We start from the raw sequence: 18,369 nt of genomic DNA on the forward strand, positions 1-18,369 counted from the left end.
GCCGCTAATGACTCGATTAGTTAACGCAGATTTTAATTAATAAGAATTAATCTAACAACGATCTAGATACGAAACTTGTATCACTTGATATGTCTCGAAAAGTTATGCGAGATACACTACTCAAACGTGTCAATCAGATACCGGACGAGGAAGATTTTATCAGAATAGTCGAAGGGCAAATAATCATTTTACATCTAAACCGTTTGGCTACCCGTATCAATCTTCTGGGTGCCTAAAGTATTTTCTTTGGCCTTATGATCACCTTAACGTGTCAAAGACAAACCATTTCTCTTTTCTATTTCTATTTTTATTTCTTTCTTGTTTCTTCTTCTCTTTCATTCATCTCTTTCTTTCTTCTTCTTCTTTGTTCCTCTTCTCTTTCTCTCTGTCGATCTCAGAGTTATTTTTGTGTGAGATGTTCATAAATAGTTAGTTAGCTTGTCGAATCGAAGAGAGTGAAGTTAGAACTAGATTTGCTTGAGCTCCAGGAGCAGAAGAAGATGGTGTAGATGTTGATTTGAGGTTAGGATTTCTGGAATTAGGGTTCTTGTAGAACTGATGATGACAAAGTGACGTTCTGGGATGAAGATTCGAGGGGTGGTTGTTGGATTGATTAGGTGATGTTGTTCTAATGATGAATCAACCGGAAGAAGGTAAATCAGAGTTTTAATTAGAGCTTTCTGTTTTGATTTCTTTATGGAATTGAGTTTGTTTTGATGTTATATTTTATGGGTTCGTTTTGATTTGAAGTAGATATGATCATATAGAGTTCAATTATGATTTCTTTTAGAATTAGGGTTTTCCCCTGTTCTTCCCCAAATCCAGAAATTAGGGTTCGTGGATTTTAATTGAACTAGTTGTTGATTTGCGTACGAAAAGATTGGGTTAGTTGTGTTGTGTGTTGGTGGAGTCCGGAAATGGAGCCTCAGATGATAATTATGAAGAAGCTGGCGGTGTTGTTTGTGTTTTGTATTGGAGTTGTGTTTGAATTGAAGTTCTTTTAGATGATTGGCTATGGTGTTGAGATTACAGATGGGGTTTGATGTTATCCTGGTTATGCAGGATTGCTTAATTTGAATTGCAATTGAAGATAATGTGCAAAAGAATGGGATGGAGTTTAGTTGATGGTGGTTTTGGAAGGTCAGTTTACGGGGAACTGAAATATGTATGAAGTATGTTGGTGATGAATTAGTGGTTGTGGTGATGCTGCTCAGTTGGTTGTGGTGATGTTGTTTTGATTACTTATGTTGACATGAGTTGTGGATGTAGCTGTTAGTGCTGATGAAGAGGTTTGTAGATGTAAAGAATTGAACTGAGTTGAATTGGTGGTGAGGATGACATGGTCATGGAACTGGATTGGAACACAGTTAATTGGTTGATGATGATGTGAATGAAGGTGGTTGTGTGTTGATCAAGATAAGATGTTGAATCACAGATGTGGAAGGTGAGTTAAATGGTGGTGGTTTGAGAGTTGTTTGTGGATGAGCTGAAATGCAAGTTGGAATGACTCAAGACAAGTTTTAAGGCTCAAGTTATTAGACTTAATCATATCATAGATAGTGAAGTTGTGAAACTGGATTTAGTTGTAATGCCGAGAATAGTGATTATAGTGATGTAGGTAGTGATTCTGTTGTGTTGCTAGTTAGAGATAGAGGTCTTGCAGATGAGAATGTTTGTATAGTTGCATTGGTAGATGTTGTAGTGGTGGGTTAGGTTTGTAATTGAGTTTCAGGGTTTTAGTATTTGCTATTGTATTGCATCTTTGTTTGGGTAATAGAAGTTTGGCCTGTGCAAAGGCATTGGCCTTTCTGTTCAGTCAGATTATCTGACTGATTCTGTGTTTAGCTGACTCAGTTCATCTGACTGAGTCGAATCGTGTTGACTCACCGAGTTTCCTATCTTGACCCTGGTAGACTCAGTTGACCGATTTGGACTTGATACATTGACTCTGGCCATTTGACATGGACTTGACTGGACGTTGACTGTTAGTTGACCCTTGAACTGTTAGAGACCCTTAGTTGACCCAAGTGGACTGGGCCTTATGTATTGGGCCGAGTTCATTGGGCTTGGGCTTAGTGCCATGCTTTGTTAGTTTGATGATTTGGACCACTTATTGTCTGAATTAGACTTTCGTTCCTTCTACAAAGTTGTAGATATTCATTAGATTTATCTAGTGGACTATAGAAGAAATCTAATTGAAATAGTAAACCTTTAGATGTGCTAAAGATAGATATGAAAGGTGTAAAACCATAAATGGGCCTAGAACCATTAGATAGTTCACTTATATTATAACTAGAGAATGGTATGAGATTATGTTATGAGCCTTTTGGCTAATCTTTAGAGTACTTGTGTGATTGATAGTTAGTCGTTATTAACAACGATCGATTCAAAGGAGGATCCAGTGGATTGAACATCTCGAGGTAGGCGAGGCTTGTCATCAAAAGAGGAATCGATAACGAACTTTCTTGTATTCATTATTGTTTTTAAAATCTATTTTTTATGAAATGCATGCATGTCTTTGTTACTATATGATATGTGTACGCATGTATTATTTGTGTGTATTACAAACTAGTTTTCTTTTACATTTTGGGATGGGTTTGGATCTTTAGAAACAACTAATATCTGTGTTTTGGGAGTATTTACTTATTTTCCAAAATGTGATTCTTTCCATTGACTGGAAAGTGGTTACAATCTTTATTTGTTGTTAGCATGAAAGGGAGAAGGTTTCCTTTTGATTGGTGTGAGATGTGTGCTCCCAAATGTTTATTGCAAACCTAGATAGGCCTCGTTGGGCTGAATATTATATAGGTCTGGTTTTAATTTGGCCATTATATTTTCCCTATTTCTGTACGGGGGCAACGCATGTCTCATCATGGATGTTTACTGTTCTTTTAAATTACTTTCAAAAGCTATTATATTATGTTTTGGTGTTTAGAGAAAGTGATGTTGAGAATCTTATATAAGATTGTTGGATTTACGCGGTGTATATGGTTCTGCACTGTGTAAGCACTTCGGTCGGATATAATGTTGTTACCATTTGTTTCCTTTGAATACTTGATATGTAGTGTGCGCGTAGAATAAGGTACTGGTACGGACGTAAGGTACATATAGCTTATGACTTGAGGACGGAAACCTCGTGGGTGATTTAATGATCATTGAAGAATCTGCAACAGTCATGCCTTGCTACTCCGAAGGAAGACGTCAACTACTATTTATGTTGTGAATGTGTGCCGGTTTATTGGTTGGTAGAACTTTATAATTTCAGTATTACTATTACTATAATATGCTTTATATGTTTTCCATGTTTTATCGGTTTTCAGTAAAACCTGCATTGTCTTTAAATCATTCTAGTGATTACTTGAAAGTTAGTTGTTATTTTTACGGGGCACCCTTTTTAGGGATGATGTGCTCACCCATTCCCACTTTCAGTTTCAGAGACAGATCAAGTTGTGCATGTGGCGATGAAAGCTTTGAGGAGTTGGTTTCGTTAGTTGGGTAGCTTCCGCTATGTTTATTTTGTGTTTATATTCTATTTGTAAATCAACTCACTATTAAATATGTAACACTCGAGAGGAGTTCTTGTATTTATTTCAGAGAGGGCTTAGATTCAGGTTAATCTTTGTTTAGAATTTCTTTCTTAATGTTTAAATAGATGTTGTAGATTGTTAGTGCCTCATTTTATAACTAATCTCTTGGATTAGTCAGCTGCTAGCTTAGGGGCGCTACAAAGACTATTTCTGAAAAAGACATTGTGATGAAATATTTGAGATCGTTGCCATCCAGATACGATTCTAAGAAGCACACCATCGTTGAAGGAAATAACTTTGCAACTCTTTCCAGAAATACTCTGGTTGGGAAGTTAAAGATCTTTGATCATGAGCATACATCCAAATCCGGAAAGGATGTTGCTTTCAAAGCACAAAAGAAAACTAAATTACTTTACAAAAGTAAAAATGTTTACATCTCTGAAGATGATATTTCTGAGGCTGATTCATCAGATGAAGATCTTTACAAGTCGGTCTCCTTAATCACGAGACATTTTAGGGATCTTCTTTTGAAGAGAAGTAAACGGTTCTCCAGAGATAAACCTAGGTCACCAATTAAACCTCATTGAAAATGCGGGGGGTCTAACAACCACACCCAACAATTCGTTCGGCAATCTGAGAGGACTTACTCCAATACACTTTCTAGAGAATCAACTAGACAGTCAGACTCAATGTAGAATAAATTATATCAAAGAGTTTAATATCTCTAACTCTTAATTCAATCCGCAATCAGAAAATATAAATCTGCGAGCCCGATTGAATATAAGAGGAATTACTTGAACGGTACCAAAGACCAATGTTCAAGTGTCAATCATTGTAAATCAACAACCAAAGGTTGGATATTCTAATTGATTGATCTTGACGCACAACCTGTGATATTTCAATTATATAACAAAATATAATGCGGAAAAGAAATAACACAGACACCAGAATTTTGTTAACGAGAAAACCGCAAATGCAGAAAAACCCCGGGACCTAATCCAGATTAAACACCAGACTGTATTAAGCCGCTACAGACACTAGCCTACTACCAATTAATTTCGGACTGTACTGTAGTTGAACCCCAATCAATCTCACACTAATTCAAGGTACAGCTGCGCTCCTTACGTCTCTAATCCCAGCAGGATACTACGCACTTGATTCCCTTAGCTGATCTCACCCACAACTAAGAGTTTCTACGACCCAAAGTCGAAGACTTGATAAACAAATCTGTCTCACACAAAAAAGTCTATAGGATTGAATAAATCTGTCTCCCACAGAAATACCCAAGAGTTTTTGTTCCGTATTTTGATAAATCAAGGTGAACAGGAACCAATTGATAAACCAGACTTATATTCCCGAAGAACAACCTAGTAATATCAATCACCTCACAATAAACTTAATCTACTAGTGAAACAAGTTATTGTGGAATCACAAACGATGAGACGAAGGTGTTTGTGACTACTTTTCTATCTTGCCTATCAGAGATATAAATCTCAAGCCAATTTTACAATTGCACTCAATCACGATAGAAACAACAAGATCATATCACGCAACTACAAAGAGAATAATTGGGTCTGGTTTCACAATCACAATAAAGTCTTCAAGTCGTGAACCTACAGGTCTCGAGAAGAAACCTAAGGTTAAAGGAGAATTGACTCTAGTTATGCAACTAGTAACACACAAGAGTTGTGGGGATTAGGTTTCCCAGTTGCTAGAGTTCTCCTTTATATAGTTTTCAAATCAGGGTTCGCAATCCAAGTTACCTTGGTAACGAAGCATTCAATATTCATCGTTAGATGAAAAACCTGATTCAACCAAGCTAACATCTTTCAACCGTTAGATCGAACTTAACTTGTTACACACAAATGAAATGTACCTTCATTTAGGTTTATGTAACCGTACCCAAACATGTACACCATGTTGGTTCACAAATAGTTAACCGAGGTTAGCCATATGATTACTCTCATATCAACCTTATTCATCTTAACCATAACTATTTCAAATGCCTCAAATTAAACTAGTTAAAGAGTTATTTAATTGCTATATTCTCATGGATTTATACAAGAACACAATTGAATCACAATCAGTTTGATTCACTCGAATCAATACATGAACATTATAGCACAGTTTGCAAAGATTGCATTCCTTATTGATAAATGTTTTAGGTTCATACACAACCGATTTTAGAAAGTAACCTACTTAAGTATGCGTACGGGTATGCGTACTTAAGTAACCGGATTTGTGTTTGTTTTAGTTTTCAAACTCAGCAAAAATTCACGGACGTGAACTTTCCGCCAGTATGCATACGGGTACGCGTACTTTAGGTAACCAGATGAGTTTGGTTTTGGTTTTCAAACTCAGCATAAATTCACGGACGTGAACTTCCGCCAGTATGCATACGGGTACGCATACTTACTCAATCTCCTACAACCTTTTTGTATATACACAAGTATGCATACTTTAGGCTCCCGGTTTTGGACTTATACACTAATGTGAGAACACACTATGCTTATATCCAAAGATGGTTACAAGATTCTAAACTCTTTATTTCAATCATTGAAACATTCTTCTATAATGACAATAGCCGTTTTCACACACTGTTAGCATTAAAGCAATTTTCAAGATATTGAAATAATCATTATCGAAACATTCCAAGTCTTACACCAAATGATTGTATCACACAAACCATGTAAGATGTTACTCGGCAATTTTCTCATGATATAAGATGAACTTGGTCAAAGCGAAAGCTTACCAACACATATTTCTCGAGATATACTCAGCTCGAAATCTCAAATATGTATAGATAAAACTATATCGTAACACGACTTATGTCTCAATATAGGAGATAGAGTAGAAATAGACTTTCCAAGTGATACATGAGTTTAAGCCTCCACATACCTTATGTCGATGAAGTTCCACAAGCTCTCCTTAGTAGTTATTCGTCTTCAAGTGATAAACGTCGTGAAGTATAAGCTCAACTACACAAACTATGTCCTAGTCCGAGACATATATAAATAGGCTAGAAATCAAGACCTATAGTTTTCATCACTAATATTGACAAACATGCTTGAGATAGCAACGCATGCGAGTTCGACCGAGCAGTGATCTAACACTCATAATCGTGTCCCTCCTAAAAACAGGGATATTGATGAAACTGATGACGAGGATATGCCACAGTGCTTTAAGTGTAAAGGTTTTGGTCATTTTGCAAATGAGTGTCCAAATCGTAAGAAATACACTGGGAACAAAGGTCTAGCTGCAACTCTTGATGAAACGTCTGGCAACTATGATTCTAATAAAGACGAAAAGTCAAGTGTTGCACTTCTTTGTGAAAATATTGATTTTGATAATTATAGCAATACATACATCAATCTTGATATTCTTTCAAAAGAAATCTCAACCGATCTGGAAGAAAAAATGGATCTATCTGTTTATGCTGGAAACTTTCTTTCTGATTTTTCAGGTTCCACTATGTGTCTAGATGCTTACACATCTCGGGCATCCGGAACATCTTCCATGTTGGCGTACTTTTATTGTTCTCTCAGAGGTCATGAACTCTCAAAGTGTTTCAAGTAAACACAAATAAGATACGTCAACAAACTTCAATGAAGAGCAAATCGATTAGCTAACAAGCTCAAACTTGTCCAAAAATCATCAGAGGTATGTAAACTCATCTCTTCTTCGAAGAAGTTAGTTTCCAAATAAAAGACTAGACCACTAGTGAAAAAATTATAGTCTAAACATTCTGTGAAACAGGGTTCCATGAATTCCTTTCGAAATGGTTATGGTGGACAGATTATTGTTCACCCCTGCACAAATTGATTGTGTTGGTTACGCATCTTGTCTCATGTGCCTAATAAAAAGAGACAAGATTTTGCACACCTCAGGCTTTAGGAAAAGTGAATTGTTTTTAAATTTTGATTTTCTGTTTTAGTTTTGTTGTGCTTTGCAAGTCTATAATTCTTTGATCTTTTCATATCTAATTGATATTGGAAGGAACCTCGTTGTTTAATCAATAAAAGAGGGTTATTCTCGATAATTCTACCATCTTTAGGGGTGAGAGTTGTGTGTACTTGAACTTGTGTGTTTAAAATTTCCGTAACCCTACATTCCTTTTTCCTTCTATGAAAAACTCTTTTTATCACAAGATTGCTTGTTGAGTATGATATGTCAATTCCTCCCACAATCTCATATGTGTATGGAGATTACAAGCATTATGTCTTTGATGGAAAAGATATTAATATGATTTTTAAGCCATCAATCATGAAGGAAAAAAGATAAATCTCATGTATCTTCAACTTTGAAAAGAAAAAAGAGGAATGTAAGAAAAGCAAGAGTTGTTCCGTCTAATCAACAGAAGTTCTATGGGATTATTGTAAAGTTGAAGGAAACAATAAAGGAGATTCAGGAAATAAAGGCTTTTGTTTTTAGGACTCTTGAAATTCAGAAGGCCCTGGTTCGACATCAGTCTAAAAGGTTTGTTGGAATTAACTCATTTCTTAATGAACCTTATGTTCCTATGGAAGTTGATGACAAGAAGTTCGGGGACGATAAAGAATTTTTTAGAGGTCTTAATATCTTGGAAACTTCTTATGAGAATTTATTCTTGTGTTTTAAGAAGGATAACTAGGGTTTGGAATAGCCGTTATTGTGAGTACACATAGTTATTGCTAACGTTTTCATCTTGCAATGTTTTTAAATTTATTTGTTTAAATTCTAAAGTTTATTTGGAAGATGATTTTTGCAGTATTAATCTTTATGGTTTTATATATTGCAAATCGTTATGGGATATGTTGTTTACGTCCGTGAACCTTGACTGTCCCGTATTTGTTCAAAAGCTAACTCTATTATATGTCGGTATGAAAGTATTGATAAAAGATAGAATGAACTTTTGACTACAAAAGTTAAGCCTTTTTTGTCATTATGCAAATATTGATGGAAGAAAGGATGAACTTTTGTTTATAAAGATTAAGTCTATTATATGTCATTGTGCAAATAGTGATGGAAAATAGAATGAATCTTTGATTATTCCGCAATATTGGTCTTTCCCTGATCCACATCTTTGTGTATGTACTGTGTTGCTCCGTAAGTTTTCTTATGTTGAGCATGACCAATTGAATTGATCATTTTCCTTATGGTTAATTCAATTGTGATTTTTGGATCCAAATTCATGTTTCATGTGATTTGTTAATGTCCAAAGAAATCCTTCTTTTCTTGTGAAAGTAAGGTCGTTCTTGTTGTTCTTTCGAGAATGACATTTTATGAGGGATAGTTCATAATTAAACTTGTGCTTAATTTCCAAATGTTTGTGGGGAGTGCGGCTGTGGAATATTGTAGGAGTTATCTTGTATCTTTATAAACTCCTTCATGAATACACTAAGTTTCGACTATGTGAAATCATCGAAACAAGTTGGTATGTTTTTCTCTTTTGGTCAAGAAGTATCTCTATGAAAATTTCATGAGGATCCCACTAGTTATCGTACCTTTGCCAATTTATATTGACAAAAAGAGGGAGAATTAATGTGTAGCTCACACTACAAATGCATATGGTTTACGAATCATTATGTAAGGGGGAGTGGTTTTCATATTGAGATAAAGAATTGACTAAGGGGAAGTGATACATATCACCATAGTATTGTTGTCAAAGTGGTGATACAATCGGACTTTGATGTTGTATAATGATACTATGACACTGTATAACAATGATTGATATCAACAGTTTTCTCATTGTTATAGGTACGGATCTTCAACAACGATGATGCGGAATTTAACACATTTGGAATCATTGGAGTACTTGGAAGTGACGAAGATTTCGAGTAATGTTGATGAACCAAGGAGATCAAGCATTTGGATGAGAAGCTACAAAGTTTATTTATTTTGTAATCCATATCAATTGATAGTTTTGTCACTAAAATTGACAAAGGGGGAGATTATTAGAGCACTGCTCGGTCGAACTCGCAAGCGTTGCTATCTCAATCTTGTTTTTCAATGTTAGCGATCAAAACTATAAGCCTTGATTTCTAGTCTACTTATAGTGATGTCTCGGACTATGATAAATTGTGTAGTTGATCATTAGACTTCACGACGTTCATCAATTGAAGACGAAGAACTACTAAGGCGAACTTGTGGAACTTCATCAACAAAAGGTATGTGGAGAATAAAACTCATTTATCACTTGGAAAGTCTATTTCTACTCTATCTCCTATATTGAGAGATAAGTCGTATTACTATAATTTTCCATTATGCACATTTGAGATTTCGGGTTTAATTTAACTCGCTTACATATTTCTCGAAATATGTGTTGGTAAGCTTTCGCTTCAACCAAGTTCATCTTATATTATTGATGAAAGTCAAAAGATGATCATGTAAAAATCGTCGAGTAACATCTTACATGGTTTGTGTGATACAACCATTTGGTGTAGACTTGGAATGTTTCGTTATGATTATTTCAATAACTTGAAATTGCTTTGATGCTAATAGTGTGTCAAAACGGCTATTTTCATCCTCTAAGAAAGTTTCATTGATTGAAATAAGAGTATAGAACACTTAACCAACATTGGATTATAAACATTTTGTGCACTCATGCATATATGTGATCCATGTATGGGAACCATCGTATGCATACCCGTACGCGTACATGTTGGTTTGAGAAGTCCGGGAACCTAAGTGCGCGTACCCGTACGCATGCTGGCGTAGGTTTATGACCGAAAATTTCCGCTAGGTTTGGAGGTATGCGTACCCGTTCGCATACTGGCGAAAACCAAACTTGGTCCAGCTATTCAAGATGCCTACCCGTTTGCATACTTGAGTGGTTAAAGTTCTAAAATCGGTTGTGACATGAACAAATACATTTATATAATAAGGAATGCATTCTTTGAAAACCGTGGCTATAATGTTCATGAATTGATTCGAGTGAATCAAACCGATTTTGCTTCAAATGTGTTATTGTATACTTCTATGAGAATATAGCAATTGAATAACTGTTTAACTAGTTTCATTTGAGTCATTTGAACTATTTATGGTTAAGATGAATAAGGTTGATATGAGAGTGTTCATAGAGCTAACCTCGTTTAACTACGGTTGAGCCAACATGGTGTACATGTTTAAGTACGGTTACATAAACCTAAATGAGGGTACATTTCATTTGTGTATAACAAGCTAAGTTCGATCTAACGGTTGAACGATATTAGCTTGAGTCTAATCAGGATTTGATCTAACGGTGAATATGGAATGCTTCGTTACCAGGGTAACTGAGATTGCAAACCCTGATTTGAAAACTTTATAAAGGAGAAATCTAGCAACTGGGAAACCTAATCTCCACACCTTCTGTGTGATACTAGTTGCGACTAGAGTCGATTCTCCTTTAACCTTAGGTTTCTCACGAAACCCTGTAGGTTAACGACTTCAAGTCTTCATTGGGATTGTGAAGCCAGACCCAACTATTTTCTCTGTAGTTGCGTGTTCTGATCTTACTTTTACTATCGTGTTTGAGTATTATCTTTGCTAAGATTTGCTTGTGATTTATCTCCGATAGGTAAGATTAAAAGTAGTCACAAACATCTTCGTCTCATCGTTTGTGATTCCACAATATCTTGTTTCGTTAATCGATTAAGACTATTGTGAGGTGATTGATATTTCTAGGTTGTTCTTCGGGAATATAAGTCAGGTATATCAATTGGTTCATGTTCACCTTGATTTATCAAAAGACAGAACAAAACTCGTAGGTATTTATATGGGAGACAACTATTCCAATAGACTTTTCTGTGTGAAACAGATTTGTTTATCAAGTCTTCGACTTTGGGTCGTAGCAACTCTTGGTTGTGGGTGAGATCAGCTAAGGGAATCAAGTGCGTAGAATCCTGCTGGGGTTCAGTGACGTAAGGAGCACAACTGCACCTTGATTAGTGTAAGATTGATTAGGGCTCAAATACATTCCAATCCGAAGTTCATTGGTAGTAGGCTAGTGTCTATAGCGGATTAATACAGTGTGGTGTTCAAAACTGGACTAGGTTCCGGGGGTTTTCAGCATTTGCGGTTTCCTCGTTAACAAAACTTCTGGTGTCTATGTTATTTCTTTTTTTCATTATGTTTTGTTATATAATTGAAATATCACAGGTTGTGCGTTGAATCGATCAATTGGGAAATCCAACTTTAGTTGTTGATTGAAATTGATTGATCCTTGAACATTGGTCTTTGGTACCGTTCAAGTTATTTCTCTTATATTCAATCAGGCTCGCAAATTCCTATTTGTTGATTGCAGATTGAATTGAGAGATTGAAATATAAAACTCTTTGATATACTTTTCTGAAGATCGATTCTGACTGTCTAGTTGATTCTCTTGAAATTATATTGGACTTTGTCTATTCATATTGCCTAACAAAATATTGGGTGTGGTTGTTAGACCCCCGCTTTTTCAGTATTTTTGTGGGAGACAGATTTATCTATTCAATAGACTTTTCTGTGTGAGACAGATTGGTTTATCAATTCTTCGACTTTGGGTCGTAGCAACTCTTAGTTGTGGGTGAGATCAGCTAAGGGAACCAAGTGCCAGAATCCAGTGTGGTTCTAGAGGCGTAAGGAACGCGATTGTACCTTGATCAGTGTGAGATTGGTTAGGGCTCAACTACTTTCCAGTCCGAAGTTAACTTGGAGTGGGCTAGTGTTTGTAGCGGCTTAATACAGTGTGGTGTTCAAATCTGGACTAGGTCTCGAGGTTTTTCTGCATTTGCGGTTTCCTCGTTAACAAAATTTATGGTGTCTGTGTTATTTCTTTTCCACATTATATTTGTTTATGTAATTGAAATATCACAGGTTGTGCGTAAGTTCAATCAATTATGAATCCAACCTTTGGTTTTTGATTATATTAATTGACACTTGGATATTGGTTTTTGATATTGTCCAAGTTATTTCTTATATTCGATCGGGCTCGCAAATTCATATTTGTTTGATTGCAGATTGAATTGAGAAATAAAGATATAACTATTGGATATACTTTTCTTAAGATTGAGTCTGACTGTCTAATAGATTCTATTGAAAGTATATTGGAGTTAGTCCATACAGATTGCTAAGCGAAATATTGGGAGTGGTTGTTAGACCCCCGTTTTTTCAACTGCAATTATCTAGTTTCCCACCAACGGTACTCGTAGAGCTTCTTGATCCCACAGAAGTCTTTAAACGAGCGGTCGTAAGAGATTTCTCCTAATTAGGGTACTTTCCTCTCCGGATAGACGGCTCCACCAGAAACAACAAAAAGATGAAGTTTGCCTGGATCTTATGATAGTTTGCTAGAAATGCAAACTTAGGTATTTATAGACCAAGGATGTTTGGACTCCAAGGAATTTCCAAAACCGAAAATATTCTCAAGATATGCAATGAATGGCAAGATTTGGTTTTCTCTGTAAATCATCTTTCATATTTACATTCTTGGAATCGGTTATACCATACTTCCAAACACGTTTAGAATTGGTTCACCAGTATTCCAAGACTACTATGTGATTGATCAAATATCAAATCACATACATGGGTTCAATTGGTTCTACCAATCACTAGGATAGGTTATACCCTAATATGGAAACACTTGTGATCGGTCACACAAGTTACCAGGACCGGTTACATCAGTTACCAGGATCGGTTACATCAATTACCAAGACCGGTTACCATATACTCATCACATTAGTCACTAGGATCGGTTACACCAACTACTAGGACCGGTTACACCAATTACAAGGATCGATTACACAACAATCTATGATCGGTCATACCGATTACAAATATCGATCATACCATCTCAGGTGATTACTTAGGATCAGTTACACTAATTAATCAAAACTAGTCATATCAAATCTTAAGTCGGGCATTGTGATTAGTTGTACCAAGATACATAACAAAGTTACGATCGGTTCTACCATCTCACACATATTGGTAATCCAAAGATTTGCAATGAATAGCCGTACCAATAAGCCTAACGATTTCCCTTTCGATTCATAAAACAAGTTCATGAATGTACTTCCTTTAAACAAATGTAAAACATTGTTTCCTAAAATGAAATCTTCACCATTACACATTCACATAATCATAACATCATTCATAAGATTACGTAGATGTCATATCTACGAAGTTCAAAAGATAAGCGTTATACTTCGTAGTCTAATTCCCTAATATTATGATCATGTGATCATGTCTCACTACTAGAGTAATATATCCAATACATAGCTTCGCAGTTATGTTTTCAATATAGCACGTCTTGAAAAATACGTTAGGAATAAAACAGTTCAAGTCAATATTACTAACCTCAAGAGAAAGGATGATGTCGTCGTTGTAGCTCGTTACTTTTTCACGTTCTTCAGGTCTTCGAGTAATACTTGTATGTCTCAACATTCCTAGACTTTCTAGTCTAACCTAAACGAAGTTGTCTCTAGTACATAATCAAGCGACTCTTAGATGAGTTTTGACACACTAAAATATGACTACCAAACTTGACATACCAACGCTTGGTGGGTTCAACCGAGCTATGCTCTAACACTTACCTTTAAGGAAATCCATCCCATAGGAATATTTTATTTAGAACCTTTTATAGAACCTGAACCACAACTAGATATAGTTGTCTTAAATAGAAAACTAGACAAGGGTGTGCTTTATCTGTTCATTTTCTTGGTTTGTTGCAGTTTCCTTTTATCTGTGATAACATTTTTTGATACAGATGACCCATAGTAGTTTCAAATATTACTAAATGTATCTATGAGATGATTAATCCTTTATTAGTCTGGCCGAAGACTTTAAACTTAGCACTTCTTGGGAGGTAATCCATGCTCATGCAACGCGGTAATATCCTTACCTAAATCATTTTCTTCAAGTAGTGACGATTTCTCCTTGTTCATGCTTTAATTTTCATATTTAGAACATTGAGGACAATGGGTTAATTTTTTGCTCTCGCGCTGCTAGATCATAATTGATCTAACAGCACCAATGCCCAACATTTGGCATTTAATGATGTCACCAAAGCATGGCTTAAACTATAGTTATACCTAAATGGCTAGTTTTAAAATCACACCACACATAGTCGCACACTTTCCACACAATTTGTACAACCGAGCATCTACGCAACTTGTAAAAGCGGAGCAACTTATTACTTTCCTTGATAAAGAAATCTCATTTGGAAATGGCTGAGGACGAGGGGGTGGAAGATTAGCAACATCTGCATCTCTATAGCAAGCCGTGCTTCCAGGTTTCTAACAATTTTATCAAACAACAACCCATTGATATTACTAATAGCACTTACATAATCGAGCCACAAAAATGAAGACACGATAGGTTTCAAACTCCCACATGATCCATATAAAGTAAATACTACTACCGTGTTTATGTATATGGTTGAATAGAAATTCAATAAAGTTGTGTAATACTTTACTAGTTTATGCGCAATTTCAAGAATGGTAAGTGAAACCGTTTAAGAATGGAAATTGTTGCCACTTTAGTCGTGCATCAAATCCAACATTCTACTGTATGGCATAAACTATGGTTTAAGCCATGATTTTGGTGACATCATAACATGCCAAATGTTGGGCATTGGTGCTGCTAGATCAATTATAATCTAGCGGCGCTGGAGCAAAATATTTTCCAGGACAATGTTAGATTTAAGTTTGGGGATATGGGAAACTTTTAGTTGCATTAATTAAACTCCAACGCCTAGAAAATTGTGCCAATTAAGGATAACACTAACCAATCTAAGTGGATGGAAAGATCTTGGTTGTAAGAGTTGAGGAACCCAAAATATAGTTTATTCATAAAAGCACAGAGCTCAGGTGTTAGTAATAACATGGTAGTTTTGTCATATATCGTTGAGTCGTCTTATTGCTTTCTGTTTTTATTTTTTCAAACTTAAAATGTTTCTCTAAGTGATTTGGCGGGGACCAACATCGAATTGTTACCGCCGCCAGGATGAAGTAGAGTGATTGTGTTACTAAAAATAATAAAGATACCAGACCAATCTGACCAAACGGAATAATTTTCGAGAATAAGTAAATAAAAAGAGAGTTTAGTATTATTGCTTAATAAAATCGACAGTTGGATCCCTTGTATATGCCAGCTGAGTTGATCTAGAATTAGGATTATCGACCGGTGGTTCCCTTGTATATGCTAGTTATGTTGATATAGAGTTCAAACCAGTATCTCAATCCATTAGGATTCATAGGTTCATCCTAGCAGAGGACTTCAGACAAATATGGGAAACACCGTTCACGTTATTCAACATCACAAACCATCTATCTCTATATCTATCTTCTTAATCTATTCGTGAATTTTTTTGATTCCTATTGTGGATGCGACTATCTGAGAATTGGATTCGCATCATGGTACTTCCTCCTGTAGACAATGAGAGTATGCCAACCAATTAAGGATTGTTTAGTGTCGTTCCAGGGTTCTGCGTAGGTAGCTAAGTTGGAGTAAAGGTTTTGTGTGTACACCTTTCCTAAATTCTTTCGAGACTATAACTCGGCCACTAGGGCCACCTAGGGGTTTAAAGGCTTGTTGCACACGTTAAGTGCAATCGTGTTGCCTACGTTAGGATCTTTATTTTCTATATTAGATCTACTCGAGGACTAGAAAATAATAAGTTTGGGGGTATTTGATAGACACGTTAATGTGTCTGATATGATCTCAATTGTATGTACAGTAAAACCTCCATATATTAATACACTTGGGGATTCATAAATTTATTAATATATGGAGGTTATTAATATAAGGAGGTATACCTAGAAAGCATAAAAATTTCAAGTTCAATGTATGTAAATACTATTAGATAATGAACATACATTATAGTTCCAACACACAAGTATATGTTTGTGTCTTGAAACTTGTACATATATTATGAATTTTTTGATGTTTTCTACAATTATAAATAACATTAGGCATATTAGAAGATAATTCATCAATCTACAATAACCCAAAAATGCGGTAACAACCCAAAATATAACCTTTTCTTTTCAAACAACTATAAATAAGAAACTTATTTCATCATAATTTTCAATGTAACAAGATCTATATTTCTCTAGTATAGTGTCGATTATTAATATATGGAGGTAAATTCCTTAATAAGGGACTGAAAAAACACACTAATATTAAAATGTGGAGGTTATTACTATTTACAATTGGCCGAAGTTGGGGCCATGATTTTTTATTAATATATAAAGGTTATTAATAAATGGAGTATCAATATATGGAGGTTTTACTGTATTGATAGTGCTTAATTTTGTATTTAGTAAGGTTTTTTATGTCTTTGTAAGTGTTTTTGGAGAAATAAGCTTTTGCGGAGAAATTGGCTCGAAAAGTAGAATTTGCACTCCTCGGAGGAAATTACCGATGGCACCCAGAAGATGTACTACAGGCACTCCGGAAGTATGTTGGAGACACCCCGTAAAAATGTTATGGGCACCCGAAAATTTACCAAAGGCACCCGAAGAACAACTGCTAAAGGGACCCCCACTTTGGATAAAGGGCACTTCAACTGATAAGGGGCACCCACCTGTCAGTGGTTAGGGGGACTCCACTCTTCACTTTTATAGCAGAAAAAAAAAAGAGAAATCATTATTGTCAACTGCGAGAGTTCCTGGGTAATTTGTGAAGAGATTTAAATGAAGTTTTTCATGCAGTTGGATTGGCATCAACCTGTTATGGCTAAACATGGATGGTAATCATTTCAGATTCGGTTAAGAAAGGAAGTTTCCAATTATATATCATTAAAACAGGGAACTAAGATATTATCGCGGATTTGCTGATTTTTGGAAATTCTATGGAGTAAACTGTAAGATTTGGCTTTATCAAAGTTTGGGAAGTTTTGAATAGAACAGGGAAAGCCGCGTAGAAGGAAAAAAATTTTTGAGACTTCCGGTGAAAGAAAAAAAAAATATCTTGAAGGTTTCGTGCGGATTAAACCAACCTGTGGTGTATAAATAACAACTTGATTAATGTTAAACTATTTAACAACATATCTTTATAACTGAAGATTTTATTAAACTGTTTACACGTCGTATTTCAAATGCATTGATTAGTGTTATTTTATAAAACTTAGTGCTCTTAGAGGAACGGGCCATTAGCATAAACTTTTTAAAAGTTTGCTTCAGATCAGATTCTCAGGCGGTCATAGCAGCCTTTCAGTCTAGAAAACTTCCCTGGATCATTAATACCAGGTGGAGTAAAATCATAAAATCTCTGCAAGAATGGTTTTTTCCTCATAATTATAGAGAAATAAATTTCTCTGCAGATGCTTTGGCGAAGAAAGGTGCCAGATTAGCAAAGGGAGAGACAAGATGCTATCATAGTGGACCAGGTTTTCTGACTAATATGGAGATGTCGGATATCCCTTACTATAGATTCAGTTAAATTAGTTTTTGGGGTTGTATTTCGTTTGTGTTTACGTTTTACCCTTTAATCGGGTAGTTTTGTATTCTTTAGCTATCCTTTGAGTTTTAATAAATAAGTATTATCGAGTAAAAAAAAGTGCTCTTAGGGAATCAAACCCAACTATTCTTTTACACTTTGGGTTGCTCTTTAGGTGAATTCATGTTCGTATATTTTAATGTATCTGTGATGAGATCAGGAAATTGGCGGGATATTCTTGTGATCAAGGTATCCTCGGGCATTCACAAATGAGAGATTAAATATTAATCTAGTTATTTATACAAATACAATCCGTCGAAAAATATTCTCATATCTTGATTATTTTCACTTATTCTTTTTACTTTAGATTGAGCTTTTAAAAATCAGAAATCCCCCATTTTTACTTAAAACTTGAAAACAAACGATAAAAATATAGCCTCTCGTGGAACAAATTCTTTCTTACCTTGTA

The 18,369-nt window shown here is 35.4% G+C and overlaps 2 long non-coding RNA genes across 2 annotated transcripts; both read left to right on the plus strand.

Moving 5' to 3' along the window:
* Positions 1–310: 310 nt before the first annotated feature.
* On the plus strand, positions 311–1,774 carry LOC113297318. Its single transcript, XR_003333444.1, has 2 exons — positions 311–653; positions 1,063–1,774. It is a non-coding gene; the product is annotated as an uncharacterized LOC113297318 (long non-coding RNA).
* Positions 1,775–2,628: 854 nt separating this feature from the next.
* On the plus strand, positions 2,629–3,616 carry LOC113297317. Its single transcript, XR_003333443.1, has 2 exons — positions 2,629–3,241; positions 3,430–3,616. It is a non-coding gene; the product is annotated as an uncharacterized LOC113297317 (long non-coding RNA).
* Positions 3,617–18,369: the final 14,753 nt, after the last annotated feature.

This window comes from Papaver somniferum, chromosome 7 (assembly GCF_003573695.1).
Source record: "Papaver somniferum cultivar HN1 chromosome 7, ASM357369v1, whole genome shotgun sequence".
Lineage (NCBI taxonomy): Eukaryota > Viridiplantae > Streptophyta > Magnoliopsida > Ranunculales > Papaveraceae > Papaver > Papaver somniferum.